This window comes from Euprymna scolopes, chromosome 20 (assembly GCF_053919585.1).
Source record: "Euprymna scolopes isolate OS-2025 chromosome 20, ASM5391958v1, whole genome shotgun sequence".
Classification (NCBI taxonomy): domain Eukaryota; kingdom Metazoa; phylum Mollusca; class Cephalopoda; order Sepiida; family Sepiolidae; genus Euprymna; species Euprymna scolopes.
In genome coordinates, this window is record NC_136501.1 from 14,432,101 (window position 1) to 14,454,600 (window position 22,500).

Sequence of the window (22,500 nt, forward strand, 5' to 3'; positions counted from 1 at the left end):
GTCTCACCGACCACTGAACACACATTAACTTTTATTCTTGAGTGGCTTTTGGGCCTTGATAATTGGTGACTTCCTTGTAAAAAAAAAACGTAATCAGTTGAATTATCGCATCTCCTTTTCATAAAACTAGCGGGTGTTGACGACTGGCGACTAGCAATTTAATCAGTTGCTCAATTAAACGGGAATATGTCATTTGAAGCCATTAAAATAAATCTGCAGACAGATTTTTTCACTTCAGCTGTTGAAGTGAAAACTTCTGAAGTTGTATTACTTCAAGGTGTTGGCAGATTTGTAGGTGCTTGTCCATAACAAATTCGGCTAAAATATGAAAAAAAAATCTGTACCCGTGACGGAAGGAAAATAGCATATACCAAAAATCACGTAAATTGATCAAGTAGTTTTACTTTTAGAAAGAAAATTATTTTTAAGCGATGTGGACTTTTTCCAATGTCCATCCCCTGCCCCGGTTGTCGATGTTAAGAATGACTTTCTAAAATCTTGCAAAATTTGGAGTTATCTCCCTTCTTCCATCAGGCTGTTTTCCAAATTGTTTTCCCGAGATTGTCACTCGTAGTTTTGTTTGATTTTCTTTATAAAAATAAAAGTACTTGATCAGTTTACGCGATTTATGTTAATTTCTTTAAATGTATAAAATACATATACAGGTAAAAAATCATTTAGACTTACGTGAGATTGAAACTCTGCTATCGACATCATAAAAAGTAGTGCCTTAGTAATGTGTACTCTACCTATTCCTTTTTTGTGAATCAATCACAAGTTTCTATTTGGCATATGAAGAGACAAACTTGCAAAACATAATTTTTTCATAATACATGGATTCTCTCTTGGACAAATTTATTTATACTACAGTGGCAGATGGGCTTGTGGAGTTTTTGGCCCTCATTTAATTGTATTACTTCGACATTTGCAGGTGCTTGTCCAGAACAACCCCACTCCATAAAAAAAAAAAAACTAACAAAATAAAGAAAATCTGTATGATGTACATACCAGTGGCGGAAATAAAATCGCGTACACCAAAAATCACAAATTATTCAATTATTTTTTTTTTATAAAACAAATCATTTTTAAGCGAATTTGACTTTTTCCAATGTCCTTCCTTCCCCATGTTAAGAATGGCTTTCTAAAATCTTGTAAGTTTGAATTATTTGGAATCATCTCCCTTCTTCCTTCAGACCCTCTACAAGATGGCGTCACGAGATTGTCACTTGTAGTGGGCACATTTAATGTTACTGCAGTGGCAGTGGGGACTTCTGGAGTTGTTGGCATTCATTCAATTGTTTTATTTCGAATGACTGACCAGATCGCATCTCTGCAAAAAGATGAATCTTTCGAAGTGGAGTGGCTCTTGCAGTATGTCTCACTGGCGATTTTTAAGGGTAATGCTTTTAACAGTATCGTGACTGTCAAAGTATAGACACTGTTGTGGTTCCGTAAGAGTTTGGAAGAAAGACACATCTTTTTAATTAGTGGAAATAAAATACATTCCTTTTTTGTCCAAAGGATCACGACTTATCAAGATCCAGAGGCCACTCGAGGATAAATGTTAATAAGTGTACAATATTATAGTAATCGTTAGTAGTGTAAATTTGGTAAATTGAATTACTTAAGGGGAAAGGCTCATCAAGAATTTGTTTATGTTGGACTTGAAGATGACCATATTATAGTCAGTTGAAAATCAGGAAAACGAAACAGAGTTCCACAGGTGTGCAGTTCTAAGAAAGAAGTTTTGTTCATGGAATCTACGTTTAGGTTTAGACACAGATGACGAGTGGGGGAAATTATTGATAGTGGTTTCAGTTAGACGAGTGTTTTCCGTGAAAGTCAGGCCGGCATGTGTTGGAGCTCAGACGAGCACTTGCCATGAAAATAACGATAAAGCAGAGACAGGCTCGCAACATTGAACAGAAAAACAACTACAACAAATGAAAAGGGAGGGTATACGTCAGTCTGGCTGCCATAAGCGCAATCTGCAAGCATAACCTACATGCTAACACCGAGAAACATATTCTCCCGATCTTTATAATAAGTGACCGTGTCCATTATTATCCATAGGGTGAACACGCCAGAACAGGTGCACCTACAAAATGTTCTGTTTTTAAGTAACTATTGTCGATTAAAGTTGACGAAATATTTACATAGAATAAAAATATTTGCATAAAATAAAAATATTTACATAGAATAAAAATATTTACATAAAATAAAAATATTTACATAGAATAAAAATATTTGCATAGAATAAAAATATTTACATAAAATAAAAATATTTACATAAAATAAAAATATTTGCATAGAATAAAACTATTTACATAGAATAAAAATATTTACATAAAATAAAAATATTTACATAGAATAAAAATATTTACATAGAATAAAAATATTTACATAAAATAAAAATATTTACATAAAATAAAAATATTTGCATAGAATAAAACTATTTACATAGAATAAAAATATTTACATAGAATAAAAATATTTACATAGAATAAAAATATTTACATAAAATAAAAATATTTACATAGAATAAAAATATTTACATAAAATAAAAATATTTGCATAGAATAAAAATATTTACATAAAATAAAAATATTTGCATAGAATAAAAATATTTACATAAAATAAAAATATTTACATAAAATAAAAATATTTACATAGAATAAAAATATTTACATAAAATAAAAATATTTACATAAAATAAAAATATTTACATAGAATAAAAATATTTACATAAAATAAAAATAGTTGCATAGAATAAAAATATTTACATAGAATAAAAATATTTGCATAGTTTACTGGAGTTCTGCCGATCTCATTAATCTCATTTCTTTATGCAATTAATATTTTATTTCTGTGTCCCATTCTTTAATTATTTTTGCCAGCAACAATTTTTTTTGTGAAAAATCTTTTATTTTCAAACTGCTTTTATTACATTTGCTTTTACAATGAATGCGTAATGGAAATCTATAAGGCAGGCTTAGATCTGATGACCTCAGAGGAAGATTGAAGACGGACACTACAGAGATATTTGTGTGTGGAAAAGGAGACGTCAGTGGTATGGCCCCATTGAAAAAAGAGAGTTCTTTGGTTAGTAGATTTAGGACAAGTAAAGTAGTGGTGTCATTTTGGTAGGGGTAGAAAGTGACAGTGATGGCCGAGAGAAAGGGAGATAGATAAAGGTCCGGCTAGAAATAGATTAGTTCTGAAGTCAATTTCTTAAAGCCGTCCAACACATGCCAGCATGTAAAAATAGACATTAAAGTTGGAATGATGATAACGATGATGATTATGAATACCTATTTTTACTATTTACCTTGGTGATGGTTCAATTTGGGAGTTTTAGGGAGTGTGGAGTTATCCATTAGTTGTGTTGGGAATTTGGGAATTTGTTAGTAAAATGTTAGTTTTGTTAGTAAAATGTTAGTTTTGACCAAAACTGGAATGAAAACAAAATGAAAATGTCACAACAGACAGATTAATGACATATGCATTGAAATTATGATACAAGAAATGTCTTAACAACAAAGTGTGTTTTGTAGCAATGTCTGTGGCGGCACTGTCAGTCTCGGGAGACGATCATGTAGCACTGGTGAAGTGGAGTTATATAGATGATATGGTAGACTAGCTGTTGCCCATGTTTCCTCAAAACTAGATCCAAGGGAAAGACAGAGTCGATACAACTTGGCTCTAACTGTGCGGCAGGAGTCGCCTCCATTTCTGGATTTTCTATCCGGTTTACTCCCATAACATTTCCCCTAATGGGATAACTCTGCAAAGCAGCAGAGGTTTTGATCAGAGTTATTTTCTTTGTGGCGAGCTTCCATCTAAAGAGCTCCACCTGGCCAAAGTGACTGGTTTTAAGGCGCCAGTGAAATGTCTTTGCTCTCTTCCTAGTTATATACGGCACAATCACGTTAGCACACAGGTTCTCGTCAGATCACCGAAGTTAAGCAACGTTGAGCCTAGCCAGTACCAGATTGGTGACCATTTGGGAAGGTTAGTTGCTGTATGTACCTTTTGGGAAGGTTGGGCGTGGGGCCAGCACCCTCACCCTGTAAAAAGAACTCCTTGCTACAAAAACATCTACAAAAGTTGTAGATGGCCTATGCTGAATGGAATGGAATCCTCCTAGTTAGTAGCTAAGTCACACGAGAAGGCCAGGAGCTGGATTGGGTTGTTAGAAGCTATTTGAAACGCATACCATGAGGGCATTGTTTAGGGAGAGGGGGCTTTTCCCAACTACTGTCCTCGGCTGTGACAACTTTTGAAACCAGCATTAACCGATTAATCTCAAAATCCCTTGATTTATATTTTATTAACCAAAAATGCACTGAATGTCATCTGAAATTATTACCATTTCAATTCCCATAAACATTCTACAGAGTGGAACGATAAAATTGTTGCCCTAGAAAAGACGATCTGATTCGATTTCTATTTGATGAAAACCGGTTTTCTTTTTTTTTTTTTTTGCAGAGCATCTACTAGTTGGCCAGTTGTGTACAAATCCCAAGAGCGATAGGAGTCTTCTATCATGTCTCAAAGTGACACAATGTTCAATGAACAAGGTAGGAGATGCACTACTGTACAACTCATGCTTTCTACTGATCCAAGTTATGACAACAGGACCATTGACAGCACCCTCAAAATGCATCGCTAGATTACCATGAATAACAGGGGCATGCCCAGGGTGATGAAAACAAAGTTTCCAGCCAAGGTTATGGTTTTGGTGTGGTTTCAAGTGAGGGCTACATCATGTCACCTCATATCTTCGAAGTCAGCTTGAAAGTCAACACCAAAGTGTACCTAGATGTGTTGAAAAGTTTGGCAATACCCTGTTGCAAATAGGTGACCTATGACAAACCCTGGCTATGGCAACAGGACAATGCCGGCTACGAGTTCAAAGAGACCCAGACTAGGCTTCAGAAAGTGTGCTACAACTTTGTATCCTTCTCTCATAATCCCCCTTCCTCCATCAACCTGAACCTGTTAGACTACTTCATTTGGTCATACATGGAGAACATCACCAACATGACCTCCCACAACACCAAAGCCAGCCTTACTGCTGCCATCTGTTGAATATTCACTGAGCTTCTTTCGACGCTTGTGGAAAAAGCATGCTCCCAGTTCCAGATCCATATCCAGGCAGTAACTGAGGCTAAAGGCGGCTACATTGAATAGATGTCAGCTCTACTACATAATCAAGTTACCTGAATTGATTTTTTCAATAAAAGTTTAAAAATAAAGTTGTAATGTTGTTTTCTTTAGGGCGACACTTTTATCATTCCACCCTGTATAAGTGTATATCAATTTTCATTTTTTTTTATTTATTCTTTTTTACTCCAAACAAGGCATATTGCTACTTCAAACATAAGGAGTACTGTTTGAGATCATGTCGAACAGAAGGCTGTGGAGTGTTGAGCAACAAGATGTCTGCTTACATTACATTTAAACTTTTGCAAGTTAGTACAGTTAGAAAAGTAGAAATTCCAAAGTTTATCAGTTCTAGTAAAGAAACTATTAGAGTAGAAGGCTTTCCAGTATCTAATGACCCCTAACAGTGAAGGGGTGGGATTTTGCTGCTTGTTATTTTATTCAATATATGGAATAATCACATTGACACACCAGTTTCCATCAGATCACCAAAGTTAAGCAATGTGGAGCCTGGTCAATACTTATCTCAGCATTGTTTTTAGTTGTCTTGGACTTCTTTTTGCTACTGGAAGCAAGCAGTGTCAATTCAGAAGAGGTGTTGCTGGAGATTGTGCAACTCTTGCATCACAATTACATGTGCAACTACTCTTAGAGAGGGTATCTATTGTCTCTCAAGAAAGAACAAAAGCGATAACAATAATGTGTTAGTCAACAGTATGTACGTTAGGGGGCCACAAGTGTTGTGAGTTCATCAGAGCACATTGCCCTTTCCTATTACAAATATGTCTTTAATTTCATATTTGACTAACAAGAACAAAGATAACCGCACACACATACACAATGCCACGCTGCCAAATACTCACATACCTATATTATTCATACTATAAACATATTGACTTGTGACTACTAACTGAACTTTCTTTACCAAACACGAATTTTCATAAATGAACATTTTCATGTTTGAAAGTAACTTTTATAGTCTTATCTCTTGCATAAAAATGCATTGTTATAAAATTCTGTTTTCATTTATAAAATTATGTTTATGTTTTACTTAGCACTTGCTAACTGGTGACCCCTATATTCCTTGATCGTCATTTATTTCCAATTTATATGCATGGCCATATCTATCTACCTATATATCTATAAAAGTGAACGTGTCTGTGTGTCTGTGTGTCTGTCTGTGTGTCTGTATACATTTCCCTACTCAATAACTCTGTCAAGTTTAAGTCTGCAGACTCGAAATTTGACATCTAGGGTACTGAGATTTGGGAAAATCTTTGGGATCGGTTTTCGGCCAAAAATTAAGGGGTCAAAGTTGTGGGAGTTGAACACTCTCAGCCTAACTCAATTATCGCTCTTTAACTCAGAAGAGTGACCTAGCTACGTCACTTCCTGTTTCTCTTAATTCACCCTTTTTTCTGCGGAACGCTCAAACAATCAACATGTGACGAACCACCGCTCCGGTGGGAGCCATGAGCCACCACCGCGTCCTGACTAGACAGTCACCGCAAGTAACGTTACTTATCTCTCAATGAACTCTTATTCTTCCTATCACTTCCTATATCTCTTTCCTGTATATATTTATGCAAATAAATTGCATTTGTTTCGTTGATATATAACGGTATATTTTCGTCTTCATTATGCGACCTTTCGCCTTTTCAATTTCTCTACCATTAAATACACCCATTTCACCATTATACACATGGGGACGGGATCGTCTAAAACACGGCAGACCGTCCTGTCTCCAACAGATTGGTGACCCCGACGTGATCAGATACATGTAAACAAATCACCTCGAAAATATAAAAAAAAAATTTTTTCGTCACAGCCTAAATAATAATAGAAAGAGAACAATAAGTTTTATCTATATTCACGCATTTAAAAAAATATAGACATTTTATTCTCTTCACATTTTTATGACCAGCTGTATTTTTGAACACCGATGTCTGTTAAAATTTCGATGATACCAACTGACTACTATTTTCACGAACATTTCGATTTTTCTCGCAAACGATGCACATTTCCGTTATAATCCAATCGAGAAAATAATTTTAATGACGTCCTGAATATAACGCGCTCCCTGAAATATTCTTAGACGTTCTTTTTGCGTCATTTAACTCAAACTTTTGTATTCTGTTCTCCGTCATAATCGAAGCAAAATATGACCTCGAGAATCTGAAAGGTCAAATTTTCCTGTTGCCTTCATTCTTAATCAGTTTTTTCAACAAAACTATTTTCCGAGGACCAGTTCTTGTTTACCTCAGTCGAGAAACACTTCGCACGAAGAGACATGATTACGCACATGTAACGAGCACATGTAACGAACGAACGTCACACTATAGCACAGACATAACTCCAGCGACATGCATCCACTGCTACAACGAACGAAAATTAGTTCCAACAACTTCAATAGCAATTTCAACGTGTTTTCAACGTATTTTCAACGCCAGATTTTATATATGAATTCTGCTGTGGACGACGAAGTCTCAAAACATTCCGTCACACACGCGTTTTACCTACGTATCAAAACTTTAAACCTTCTTCACTTTACCGAAATATTTTTTTGCCATGTGCTAAAAAAAAAAAAAATATTTCAGCTTTCAATTTCATCATGGAGAACATGTGGCAACAAGCCCACTGCAAAACTCAAATAGCAACTCTCACGCTATTTCAACTCCAGTTTTCCACAATTATGGAAAGGAAAAGGCGACAACAAGTCTCTCCAGCATCATGTTACGCGCATCAAGCCTCTCCACGGCATATCAACCCTTTCCAGCAACACCTCACAGGATATCAACCTTTTTTAGCAACAAACGCGACAACCAACACAAAGATGTTCACCAAACACTGTACACTCCTGGATTTCACAACGATTCACCTCACCTCACCGAAGTTCTCCAGCTAACATGAGTAAGCTGCAACATGCACACTGATACACTCATCCTGGACGTTCAGACCGTACCGACTCACTGAGTACGCCCGAGCACCTGAACAACGTTGACACCGCTCTCTACGGATGGACAAATTTCCTCGCAGACTCACTTGTGACCGTAAGCGTGTAGTCGACACATTCGCGAACAACGCGAACCAACTTCAATCCACCGTGCTGACCCTTGCGCACGCTTCATAGACTCTGCGGCAATACAGTCTATGACCGCAACACTTGCACTCAAACTCATAACGTCATGCCTATGACCATCCGACAGTTGTACAAGTTTGAACATTTTTTTCCTGATATTCTTTAACGTCGCAACTCTATCCTTACACCCTTCTCCTTAATAAATGAAAAATCCTCCTCGTTCTCTATACAGTGGACACACGCAAACACATATATGCATGTTTTTCTCCAATTTTCTTTTCTCTAGCTTCCAGCTAACTAGGAAGGGAGTATTGTGGGAGTTGAACACTCTCAGCTTAACTCAATTATCGCCCTTTAACTCAGAAGAGCGACCTAGCTACGTCACTTCCTGTTTCTCTTTGGGATCGGTTTTCGGCCAAAAATTAAGGGGTCAAAGTTGTGGGAGTTGAACACTCTCAGCCTAACTCAATTATCGCCCTTTAACTCACTTCCTGTTTCTCTTAATTCACCCTTTTTTCTGCGGAACGCTCAAACAATCAACATGTGACGAACCACCGCTCCGGTGGGAGCCATGAGCCACCACCGCATCCTGACTAGACAGTCAACCGCAAGTAACGTTACTTATCTCTCAATGAACTCTTATTCTTCCTATCACTTCCTATATCTCTTTCCTGTATATATTTATGCATATAAATTGCATTTGTTTCGTTGATATATAACGGTATATTTTCGTCTTCATTATGCGACCTTTCGCCTTTTCAATTTCTCTACCATTAAAGACAACCATTTCACCATTATACACATGGGGACGGGATCGTCTAAAACACGGCAGACCGTCCTGTCTCCAACAAAGTTCAACGATTTGACCTTTGAGAACTCTACCAAACTCCTCCGAATATTTTGGATCTAAACACTTTAAATTTTAGATATAGGTTCCTTGGACATGGATCTAACTTAATAACTTGATTTGAGCCCAAAACAATAAATTTTAAGGGGCTCTAATAGAGGTCAAATTAAAAAAAAATTGACCTTTGCAGTCTCTACCAAATTACTCAGACAATTTCTGGTCTAAATATTTGAAATTTTACATAAAGGGTATTCAGAGATAGGGCAAGCTTTTTAATCGGTTTGAGTCGAAAATGTTTAGTTACCAATATATAAATGTATGTATGTATGTATGTTTGCATGTTTTCCTAAAACTTTTGACAGAGGCGACGGATTTTACCAAGATCAGTATCGTTTTAAAGTCCGACCTTTCATACGACAAATATCGAAAAATTAGCTAAAAACATTAATATCTTCATTTTCAACTAGGCACTTTTCTACAGGGGGGGGGCGGTCGCTTTTTTCGCCGATATTTTTGAAAGTCATCCTCTCTTTTCGATTGTCTAGCCTTAATTTTAAAAAATGCCACTTCGGGTTTGGTGGTGGTCGTAACAGCATAGACGTCAGATTTTTTCCCGGTTCTTTTCCTCCTTCACGGTACGGGTTCAAGCCTGCCTTCCTACTACCACTTTTTTTTTTTTTTTTTTTTGCTCAAAAGACACATCCAAACACCCGGGCAACGCCGGACTGAAATGCTAATATATATATATATATTGATTGAGATTGTCGGACTGACTTCCTCATCTTGGTTGTTATAGTCACAACGTTTCGGCCGTTTTGCCCTCCAGCCTTCATCAGGTGTTTTGTAACGAACTGGGGAACCGTTTGTTAGGAGTCTCGAACCCAACCCTTTATTATTATTATGGGGGTACCGTGTTCGGACTCCAGCTAGGCTCTGGGACATAGTTGCTGATTCTCTGTTTTGAATGTTACTTTTTCACTGCCTTCGTTGAGGGTTGAACTCAGCACCTTTTGGGTGACTGTAAACTTTGATACAACGTCTAGGACCACTCGGCCATATGTCACTGGCAAAACGGCCGAAACGTTGTGACTATAACAACCAAGATGAGGAAGGCAGTCCGACAATCTCAATCAATGAAAACACCTCATCTCAAAAATACAGACAATTACAATATATATATATATATATATATATATATATATATATATATATATATATATATATATATATATATATATATATATATATATATATATATATATATATATATATATATATAAGTTAAGAAGATAAAAAGTAAAGTTACATAAGAACTTTATTACATTATCAAGTCAATAAGGGTTACCGAAAGAATAATAAGGAAGAAAAACTCTTTAAGCCATGACAATTTGAAATTGAATGCTTCTCGTCAGAAGAGGAGAAAAAGCCGGCATTATACAAAAGTAAATGTAAAAAGATAACACCGACTTTGAAAACCTTCAGATTAGAAAGGGAAAAAATTAAAAAATTTGAGATTAGAATTGGACAAAATTATTTTTTAGAGGGGGGGACAATATGATGGGGGGGGGTAAAAAAGAGAAGAGATAAAAAACGAACTATAACTGGTAAAAGAATATACAAAACAATATAGAAAATTAATACTAAGAAGTTTTTTAATTTATAAAAAGTACTTAAATTTTTTTAAACATTTCGAAAGTTTTTTAAACTTCAAAAAAAGTTTTTAAAAAATATATATACATATATTTAGTCATCCATAGAAAGATAGTTTCGCTATATCAAAGCTCTTCAGTGTAAACTGATTAGCACCTATGCTGAATCAGGAATCGAACCTGCAACCATCTAGTTGATAGCTCTAACCTCCGACCCATGGGATCGGCGTTCACAAACGATATCGTCAAATGTCTATTTATATAAATATTTGACCGTCGCTTTTACAGTGCTCGATTCGATTTTTTTTTCCTTTTTTTTACACACAAATCTTTCATTCCTTCGATAATTTTGTAACCGATTTATATTAAATGTTGATGCGGTTCTTGGCAATGCACAAATACGTTATTGTCATCCAAAAATGGCCTCTACCAAAATCAGGGACCATTTTAGAGATTCACAAATGTTAGATCTCTTGGCCTGTTATAAGTATGGCCTTGATTTAATTCTATTTATTTTTTTTTTTTCAATCTTAAAAGCTAGATGAATTTGTTCTTAAATGTTCAGCTTCATTCTTTCAATTTTCTGATGTCCTGATACATTAATACATTAGATGAAATTTATTCTGGCAAGCTATTTGATTTTTAGGAGTCTTCGTGGAAAGTGTCGACAGAGATAGAAAGGGGAGAGGAGGAGGGAGCAAAAAGAAGTCTTCATGGAAGGTGCCGAGAGACGGAAAGAGAGAGGGGAAGGAGAGGAGGGGGAGGAGAAGGCATAAAGAGCAAAAAGAGAGAAGGAAAGATAATCCTGTCATCGGTCCAATCTGATTAAAAACGCCAAACGGGGTATTACATTAGCTAATCAGCCATTATTACAACCATTTGGCTTGTGTATCTCCTCGGCTTTTATATTTGATTAAATCAGAAAAACGTGAAGATAATGGAGGCCAGCTAACAGGTGAATAGCTTGACATGTTACTGACCTCGAAAATAAGCAAATAAAAGACGTTTGCAAACGAATATAAGCAAACAAAACTCTTCGCCCATAATAGACTGACCCTTTTCTTCTTCCTTTTTTTTTTTAATTAGTATTAACAACGTTCCAAACTTTTTTAAATTAAAAAAAAAAAAAATAGGGTCATCATTACCGTCGTCATATAAAAATGACAGCTTAGCAAAATTCTGACAGCATTGACGATTGGTTTTTATTTATTTTTCATATTTCATATTCGAATGGACGCTTCCTGCGATGAATATTCATAAGAGTTGTAAATTATTTAAAAAATCTGAAAATTCGCATCTTAATATAGCTGCTCATAGTTGTCTGGTCACGTGATCTAATAATCGTTCTTGATAATAATAATGATGAAGAAGAAGAAGAAGAAGAAGAAGAAGAAGAAGAAGAAGACAAATTATCAGATGCCATTAATCCTATCTGCAAACTTGATTGGTTAAGTGATTATTTCGGAAGTTATTTATTCAGATTTCTTTGCTTATGAAGCGTTTGAATGCAAAATGCGAGAAAATAAATTAAATATAAATTAATTTTGCCCCCCAAACGTGTCACCACTTATCAAGACCCGGAGGCCAATAGAGGATAAGGATTAATGAGTGTATAGTGGTCAAAGAGAACTGTAGTAATATCATAGAACTACTTTCATACGCGCAAGAGTTGTGGCCCCTGGCGTATGAATATATACGAGGTTCTCACTTCCCGCTCGGACATGGGCTAGTCAACATGTGTATATCTTTTCCTTATGTATATATGTATTAATAAATCAATTGTTCATATAAACGTCTCTGCTATAATTCAAGCACCAACATACCCACACCCACATACCAATTCAACATGGTGGCAGCGATGAGGATGCTAAAAAGAAAAATTACTTAAAAAAAAAAAAGAACAAGACGTGACAGAAAAAAATAAAACGGAAAACAAACATTCTTTTGAAAACAATTGAAATTATCTCGTCTAGAATCCGAAAAAAAAAGAAAGAAAAAAAAACTCACATTTTTCACAGAATACAAGTATTTATCAGGTATTTGAATTCACTGTTTGTTTTTTTCTTTTAACACTCCGTGTAACTCCTTGTACTTTTTGGCGCCATTTTTTTTAAAAACTTGTTGCTACTGCTACTATCTCTTTTTGTTATTTACTGTCTATATTACGATGTCTCGAAACGATATCCCCTCAATGAACTGGCAAACAGAAAACCCGGCGAAACCTTCCAACTTTTCAAACAACTAATGCAACTGTATTTTATTCTTAATAAAATAAAAACAGAACAGCAAATAAGTTATATTTTATTGCAAATCGGGGATGAGGGGCTTAGAAGATTTAATACCTGGACATTATCGGAAGAAGAAAAAAACTCTCCTGAATTTATATTTAATCGATTCAGAGAACAGCTCGAGCCAAAAGAGAATTTTAGAGTGAATCCATTAAAATTAATGTCTTACAGACAAAAACAAGATGAATCGTTGGATGATTTCGTAAATAGATGTAGACGACTCACACAAAAATGTGTGTTATGCGAATCTGATCAACAACAACGCATAATAGAATTTATTATCGCCAGCACTCCAATTGTAGATTTCCAAAAGGAGTTGTTGGGAAAAGACAATACCCTAACATTAGAAGAAGCTATTCGCATCGGAAAAATGTATAAAGCTTCTAACGTACATCTAAAACAACTCAGGGTTATGTTAAATAGCAACGGAAATAGTAGCACCATTATCCAGACGATAAGAACATCAAAAAGTTCTAAGAAATTTAATAACTGTTTTAATTGTGGTAGAAGCCATGAACTTCGTCGTGAAGCTTGCCCAGCATATGGATCAAAATACAAAACATGTGGTAAAGATAACCACTGGGCGGCAGTTTGTTTATCAAGCAAAACAAAACCACGGCAAAGATCGAAGTCACGAAGCAGAGACTACAAAAAATCAAAGCCGGAGTATCAACCACAATATCGGAGAGACCAGTCCAAGAAAAGATGGCCCATCCAAGCTGATGCAATACTCAAGGAATAGATGAAGAACTTGAAAGCCTTACTTTTAACAGCATCATAATGTTCTCTATCACCCAGAGAGACGAAGCTTTTGTTTATGTAAATATTAAATTACCTAACAGAAACGGAGTCCACAGGTTGAGGGTGAAAATTGATACAGGAACCCAAGGTAACACATTACCAGTCTCTACATATCGTAGAATGTTCCCAGAGAAATTGGATGCCTATGGTTTCCCACACATAGAAAGCAAAACAAGGAAAAACAAACTAATAGCATATAAAATGCTATGGTAGCATCAATATTGCATGCAAATACAATGGAACAGACTGGCACAACATTGTTTTTTACATTGTAGACGTACAAGGGCCAGCAGTTCTAGGATTACTCTCACTAGAACAGCTCAAATTAGTCACCCTTCACTGCACAATCAGGAAAGAGGATAGACATCAGCCTCCTGTTGCAACATCAGTCAATACAATAAAAGACCTGATGCAGATGCACTCAGATCAGTTTGATAAAATTGGTTCCATGCCAGGGTCTGTGCGACTTTCACTCAACAAAAGCATATTACCACACATCGATGCACCTAGAAAAACACCAATTGCTCTAAAAGACAAGATAAAGCAGGAACTTGATAACATGATCAAGAAATGTTCAATATGTCAAGAAAATCTTCCAGCACAACCAAAGGAAACTCTATAACCACATGACATCCCCAGCAGAGCATGGGAAGTTGTGGGAACTGACTTGTTTTACTGTAATGATCAAGAATATCTAATAATTGCTGATTACTACAGCAAATTTCCAATTATAAGGAAAATGACTAGCTTAACTACAAGCAGCATGGTCATCTCAGCAATGAAACTACCCTCTGAGCATGGTATTCCCACCAGTCATTAGTGACAACGGACCACAATATTCCAGCATTCAGAGAATTTGCCCAACAATGGCAATATGACCACATAACATCATCCCCAAATTTCCCAAAATCTAATGGCTTTGTTGAGCGTCAAATTCAAACAGTTAAAAGAACACTAATCAAGGCAAAGCAAGCAGGCAGAGACCCTAATTTAGCAATGCTATGCCTACGAACAACACCAATCAGTCACAAGTTACCAAGCCCTGGTGAACTTTTAAACAACCACATTATGGGATCAAACATAATTGCGAAAATTCCAAATCCCAGATTTCTCAACCGTGACCATATCCATGAACAACTAGAACATGGATAGGATATGCAGAAAATGTATCATGACAGAACAGCTCATGATTTACCAGCACTTGTCCCTGGAGAAAATGTTCGAATGCTAGATAATCAAACAGGGAAATGGAAATCAGCAACAGTTTTAAGTAAACGTGAAGAACCCAGATCATACATCTTTCAACTCTCAGATGGATCTTTGAAAAAGATGAAAACAGAGTCCAAATAAGGGCGATGTCCCTCAGGGGTCAATCCTGGGCCCAACTCTCTTCCTGATCTACATCAATGACCTCCCTAAACACATGCTTAAATCATTCGTTGACATCTATGCTGATGACACGACCATCTACGGCAACACATCAAAGGCTGTAAATGACAAAGTTCTCTCTGATTCTCTCTCCTCTGATCTCGAGCGCGTGGTTCAGTGGGGGAAGATGTGGCTGGTTACCTTTAATGAATCCAAAACCAAACTCCTATCCTTACATCATCAACGCTCTGATCTCCAGCTGGCATCAATTGTGATGGATGGCTCTCGTCTGGGTGAGGCCCTGTGTTTTGACAAGCTTCTGGGTTTGACCTTTACTCCTGATCTGAAATGGAACACATACATCAAGTCTGTTGCCAAGGTCGCTGGAAAGATGGTGGGATCCTTCTACCGCTCCAGAAGATATCTCACTACTGATGCAATTCTCTATCTATATAAAAGCCAAGTACGTCCAAGGATGGAATACTGTTGCCATATCTGGGTAGGAGCTGCTAAAAACAGCCTATCCTGCCTTGACAGAGTACAAAATAGACTTTGTGGCTTAGTGGGGGATGCCCTTTTCTCTACCCTGCAACCTCTCTCCCACAGAAGAGACGTTGCGAGCTTGTCCTTGTTTTATCGTTATTTCCATGGCAGATGCTCGTCTGAACTCCAATCTCTGGTCCCCCCTCGCCAATCTTTCACGAAAAACACCCGTCTAGCTGAATCCACTGTGAAAAATTTCCCCCACTCTATATCTGTGCCTAAATCAAAACGTGGATTCCATGAACAAAGCTTCTTTCTTAGAAGTGCACGCCTGTGGAACTCTGTTCCGTCTGCCTGCTTCCCACCGGACTACAACTTGGATGTCTTCAAGTCCAATGTTAACAAATTCCTAATGAACCGCCCCCTTACGTAAACGCTTCAGCAAATCTCCTCACTAACGTAATGTACTTGCAATAATCCTTATCCCTGAGTGGCTTCCTGGCCTTGATAAGTGGTGATCAGTGTGTAAAAAAAAAAAAAAATATATATATATATATATATATTAAGAATTACAACTAATTTCCCAAAAATAATTCAAGATGGCAAAACTAATGTTTATTATAAATATTGAAGAGTTAATATTTATAAAGTAATCTCAACCAGATGTAAAAGCTCGATAAAACCAAATAGGAAATAGAGCTTATAATAAGAACAAGTAGTTAATAAACGGTGTTAAAAAACACTTTACCCTCCACCAGATTCTATCCATTCACGTGAAATCACCTTTTTCTTCGCCATATTATCTATGCTTCACTATTTGTTATCAAGTAAGATCTTTGACTTACTTTAGTTTCATCAAATACTTTTGTATGCAAAATCCAATCCCGCATTTTGCTAATTCCTACCCTCTGATGAGAAGGAAAGCATTTCTTCGAAACTCCGCGGATTAAGGACTATCCACTTATTTAGTGTTTCCTTTTCAAATTAAATATGTTTTTAACTTTTTTCAAAGTGTTTTTTTACATGTTTTATTAACTATTTGTTCTTATATATATATATATATATATATATACACACACACACAATTACATGAACACGTAGACGACTTGGCCCGTTATATACATGGCTATATAAAATATACGTTTCTGCATCTTGTTACATACACTCGTGCCAGTCTATAACATCGGCACCAAAATCAACATAGTCTAGACCATTTCTGAAATGACATTTTCTCTGCTGATTGCGAAAAAATGCTGGAAATGCTGATCATGTGCAGTTCTAGGAGGTCCATCCTCCCAGGATTTGCCTTCTCTCTTTGGGAAGGGGTTAGTTTATTGCTAATTGTCTAAGACGCCCCTGACAAGGAATGCTGACGGAACTGCCCAGGCATTTTCTTAGCAGACCAGAGTGCTCATTCTCTGGGACGCTGGCTCTTCAATACCACTTGTGAGAGAAGTTGAAAATATTTTGAGTTAATACGTTCCTGTGAAAACTAACTTGCTTTTTGAAGTGAAGAGGAAAGCGTTTAACATTCATCAGAATCGCATCTCGATGTTAAAAATCCAATGCCAAACTGCCATGAAGGAAGTGAAAAAAAAAGAAGAAAGAGTAAGACAAACATAAAAGAAAAGAGGTAACTTACATCAACTCAATAGCTTTCCTATACTCATTCGTTTCGTACATTAATTTCTAATCCTCCACAAATTAATGTTTTCCACTTCTTTATTAACTCAACGACAAACATAAAACCATTTGATGTATGGAGGTATATATATATATATATATAAAAAAAGAACACTTTAAGGTCAAACCAACCGAGAAAACAGCAATTTTTCTCCTCCTTTGTCAGAAACACTGATCATGAGATGTGAGGACTAAAGGACTAAAATAAGGGAAACAAGAGATACAAAGTTGCTGAAAATAAACAAAACCAAAAAATTTGGCGATTCAGAAGCATAGGCGACTGTAAGTATTGGTGCCAGGTGAAAACCTAACCTTGATGTGAAAATGTTCCAATTACAAACCCGGACTTCCTGTTTTTAGTTTAAAATAAACCTGTAAAATCTAATATATAAAAGCCTATATGTCTGCCTGTCTGTCTCCATATTTTCAAACTCTATCTCCTCAGAAACTAAAAATCACGGTAGTAGGGGCCTCAAATGATTGATTGGATTTTTTACGAACCATTCTTTTATGAGTCTATAGCCGGTTAAAATAATTTTTTAAGGAGTCCAAAATGGATCAAAATTTAATAAATCGTTATACATTTTGTCCATTCATCTTAATTTATTTTGAATTTTGAATTTTTAATCACTTCATATGCGTGACACGTTGGTACAGTGGTAACGTCACCAGCTTTGAATGCTATAGTTTTGCTTTTGGCACTGATTTTAGCTGATGGCACCTAAATACTTTTTGTTTTACTTTTGAAATCACGACTCTATAATAATATATACGAAATCTGGACAAATTAAAATATCATATTTAAGCGTAATTTAGGACCAGGTAAAGCAAGGCGCCCTCCCTCTCTAGTATATTTTTAAAAAAAATAAAAAGGTATATTATTTATAAAATTGGAATTCTTATTGAGATGAATAATTTTTATTATTTATCCATTTTATTCATTGCGGACTATTATTCTCATCTTTAAGTTGTTGTTTGATGACGTTTCGACCAACTACTCCTCTGGTTTTCTTCAGGTGGTTAGCCATGACGAGATAGGAATGCTGAATCTCTTAACTGCATCTTCAGGCTTAGTTGGCCAAAACATGGTGAGACGACAACAACTATGGAAGGCAGTAATTACTAAAGATTCAGTTAGGAGATTCGGCACTCCTATCGCATCACGGTTAACCACCTGACTAAGTTGTCCGAAACGTCGTGAAACAACAACTATGAAGATGAGGATAGTAGTCCGTATTAAATAAAATGGATGAATAAATAAAAAGGTGTTCAAAAGTTTTGAATTTGAAATTTTTGGAGACTTTTTTATTTTTTTAAATATATTTTATAGAATTGTTGTTGTAGTTGTTTTCCTTCTTCTTCTTCTCCTTCTTCTATTAACTCTACGTTTGATAAGTAAATTTAGTTGAACTCTCTGATACCTACGTATTTCATTTAACAACTACTGTCAATAATTTTCCCCATTCTTTATCTGTGCCTAAATCCAAACGTAGATTCCATGAGCAAAGTTTCTTTCTTAGAACTGCACGCCAGTGGAACTCTCTGACGCTTGCCTGTTTCCCACCTGACTACAACTTGGACGTCTTCAAGTCCAACATAAACAAACTTCTGACAAACCGCCCCCTTAAGTAAGACACTCTAACTAAACACCCAAAAATAATGATTACTACAATACTATCTCATTGATTACTGTACACGCAATAACCCTTATCCCTGAGTGGCCTTCGGGCCTTGATAAGTGGTGAACCCTATGTAAAAAAAAAAAAAATTAAGTGTCAGGTAGGAGACACTTGATAAGTGTTGTTAAAGAAAAAATTATGGCAATCGCTTCAGACAAGGCATGAAGCCACTAGTGCTATTAAAAGGTGCTATTAAAAGAAAAACACTTCAAGGTAAAAACCCAGCCAGTGTTAGATGAATATATTCTGACATAGAAAACAGCAATTTTCCCCCTTTGTCAGAAACATTAATCATGAAATGTGTGAACTAAAGAAAGTTTTAAAATAAAGCTGTAGTGTTGTTTTCTTTATGGCGACACTTTTATCGTTCCACCCAGTAACTGTGACTTTTTTTTTTCCAGTCAAAACGAAGATTTCTACGTGTTACTTTATTACCTGCCATGATCACGTGACTTGTAGAGAAAACTTTGGTTTTGAAACTAATAGTTTTGATATTCTTCTAAAGCAGGAAGAAACGGAGGAAAGAGAGAGGGAGAAAAGCAGAAAAAAGCAGAGAAGGGGAAAGAAAGAGAGAGGAAGAAAGAAAAAGAGAAGGAGAAAGAAAGGGAAAGGCAGAGAATAAAAAAGGAAAAATAAAGCAGAGAGAGAGAGAGAGAGGGGGAGGGAGTATTAAAAAAAAATACTAGAATATTGTAGAACCCCGGGATACGGCATTAAAAATTAGTAACAAAATAAAGTACAGTATATAATACACATGTATAACATTATAAATAACACTGTAAGGCGGGGCAAATAACATTATATATAACACCGTGAGGCGGGGCAAATACCATAACCAGGGGTCGGAAAAACATCGTATTCCACATCATAACCTGAAAAAAACCTAGGGTCACCTTATCCCGGGGTTTATTGTATGTGTTGGTTTCTGGAAAACAACCTCTAACTCAGTGGTTCCCAACCTTTTTTTACATGTCATCGCACTATTGAGGTTTTTTTTTTGGGGAGGGGGGGTATTTATTTATTTATTATTTTTTTTTTTTTTGCAACACAACAATTATAAAAAATAAATATTTTCTACTCATAAAAAACCCTATTGCAATAAAATAATAAAAAACAAAGAAAATTATGCACGGAAAATTTTTATTCACATAAATCAACATATCCTGTATTTATACAGGATATGTTGATTTATGTGAATATCTGGTATCAAAATCGTGTCTGAATTATTCAGCTCCGAATGCCAATTTCCGATACTTTGAAAAACTCCAGATATTCTGATTAATTATCCCATCACTAATATAAACCATAAAAAAAACTTACCAATTATTATACATGAAACGTTAAGATTCAAGAAATTTAGTGCTTTTGAATCAAACGGTGTTATCATGATTAAGAAATTAAATGTCTTTATTAAACAAACAAAACTTTCACAAGAAACACTCGTCTAGCTGAAAACACTATCAATAATCCCCCCACTCTTTATCTGTACCTAAACCTAAACGTAGATTCCATGAACAAAGCTTCTTTCTTAGAACTGTACGCCTGTGGAACTGTCTTCCGTTTTCCTGCTTTCCAGCTGACTACAATATGGTTGTCTTCAAGTCTAATGTAAACAAGTTCTTGATGAGTCGTTCAACTTAAGTTAACAAATTCACCGAATTTCCATTACTAACGATTACTATACTGTCCAATTGACTACTGTACACTCTTAACGCTTATCCTCGAGTGGTTTTTGAGCCTTGATAAGTGATTATGCCTATGTAAAAAAAATGGCTTCTAGCTATTATCTCTTCGCGGCACACCAGTTATCATTCCACGTCACACTATGTAATGTGCCGCAGCACAGTGGTTGGAAACCACTGCTCCAAAATCTTTCTTCACAACTTTACCGCCATGACATTTTTTATATATAAACTAGCAGGAAGCTCGTCGTTGCCCGTCCATAAAAACGCTTAGATATGATATTTTAATTCATGCAGATTTCGAGTTTATTATATGTGTATTATATGTGTGTATGTTGCAAATTATATTATCAATACTCTATCGATTATTATGATGTGTCTAATATATAGTATCGATTATTATGATATGTCTAATATATAGTATCGATTATTATGATGTGTCTAATATATAGTATCGATTATTATGATATGTCTAATATATAGTATCGATTATTATGATGTGTCTAATATATAGTATCGATTATTATGATATGTCTAATATATAGTATCGATTATTATGATGTGTCTAATATATAGTATCGATTATTATGATATGTCTAATATATAGTATCGATTATTATGATGTGTCTAATATATAGTATCGATTATTATGATGTGTCTAATATATAGTATCGATTATTATGATGTGCCTAATATATAATATCGATTATTATGATGTGTCTAATATATAGTATCGATTATTATGATGTGTCTAATATATAGTATCGATTATTATAATGTGTAATATATAGTATCGATTATTATGATGTGTCTAATATATAGTATCGATTATTATGATATGTCTAATATATAGTATCGATTATTATGATGTGTCTAATATATAGTATCGATTATTATGATATGTCTAATATATAGTATCGATTATTATGATATGTCTAATATATAGTATCGATTATTATGATGTGTCTAATATATAGTATCGATTATTATGATGTGCCTAATATATAATATCGATTATTATGATGTGTCTAATATATAGTATCGATTATTATGATGTGTCTAATATATAGTATCGATTATTATAATGTGTAATATATAGTATCGATTATTATGATGTGTCTAATATATAGTATCGATTATTATGATGTGTCTAATATATAGTATCGATTATTATGATGTGTCTAATATATAGTATCGATTATTATGATGTGCCTAATATATAGTATCGTTTATTATGATGTGTCTAATATATAATATCGATTATTATGATGTGTCTAATATATAGTATCGATTATTATGATGTGTCTAATATATAGTATCGATTATTATGATATGTCTAATATATAGTATCGATTATTATGATGTGTCTAATATATAGTATCGATTATTATGATATGTCTAATATATAGTATCGATTATTATGATGTGTCTAATATATAGTATCGATTATTATGATGTGCCTAATATATAATATCGATTATTATGATATGTCTAATATATAGTATCGATTATTATGATGTGCCTAATATATAGTACCGATTATTATGATGTGTCTAATATATAGTATCGATTATTATGATGTGCTTAATATATAGTATCGATTATTATGATGTGTCTAATATATAGTATCGATTATTATGATGTGTATAATATATAGTATCGATTATTATGATATGTCTAATATATAGTATCGATTATTATGATGTGTCTAATATATAGTATCGATTATTATGGTGTGCTTAATATATAGTATCGATTATTATGATGTGTCTAAT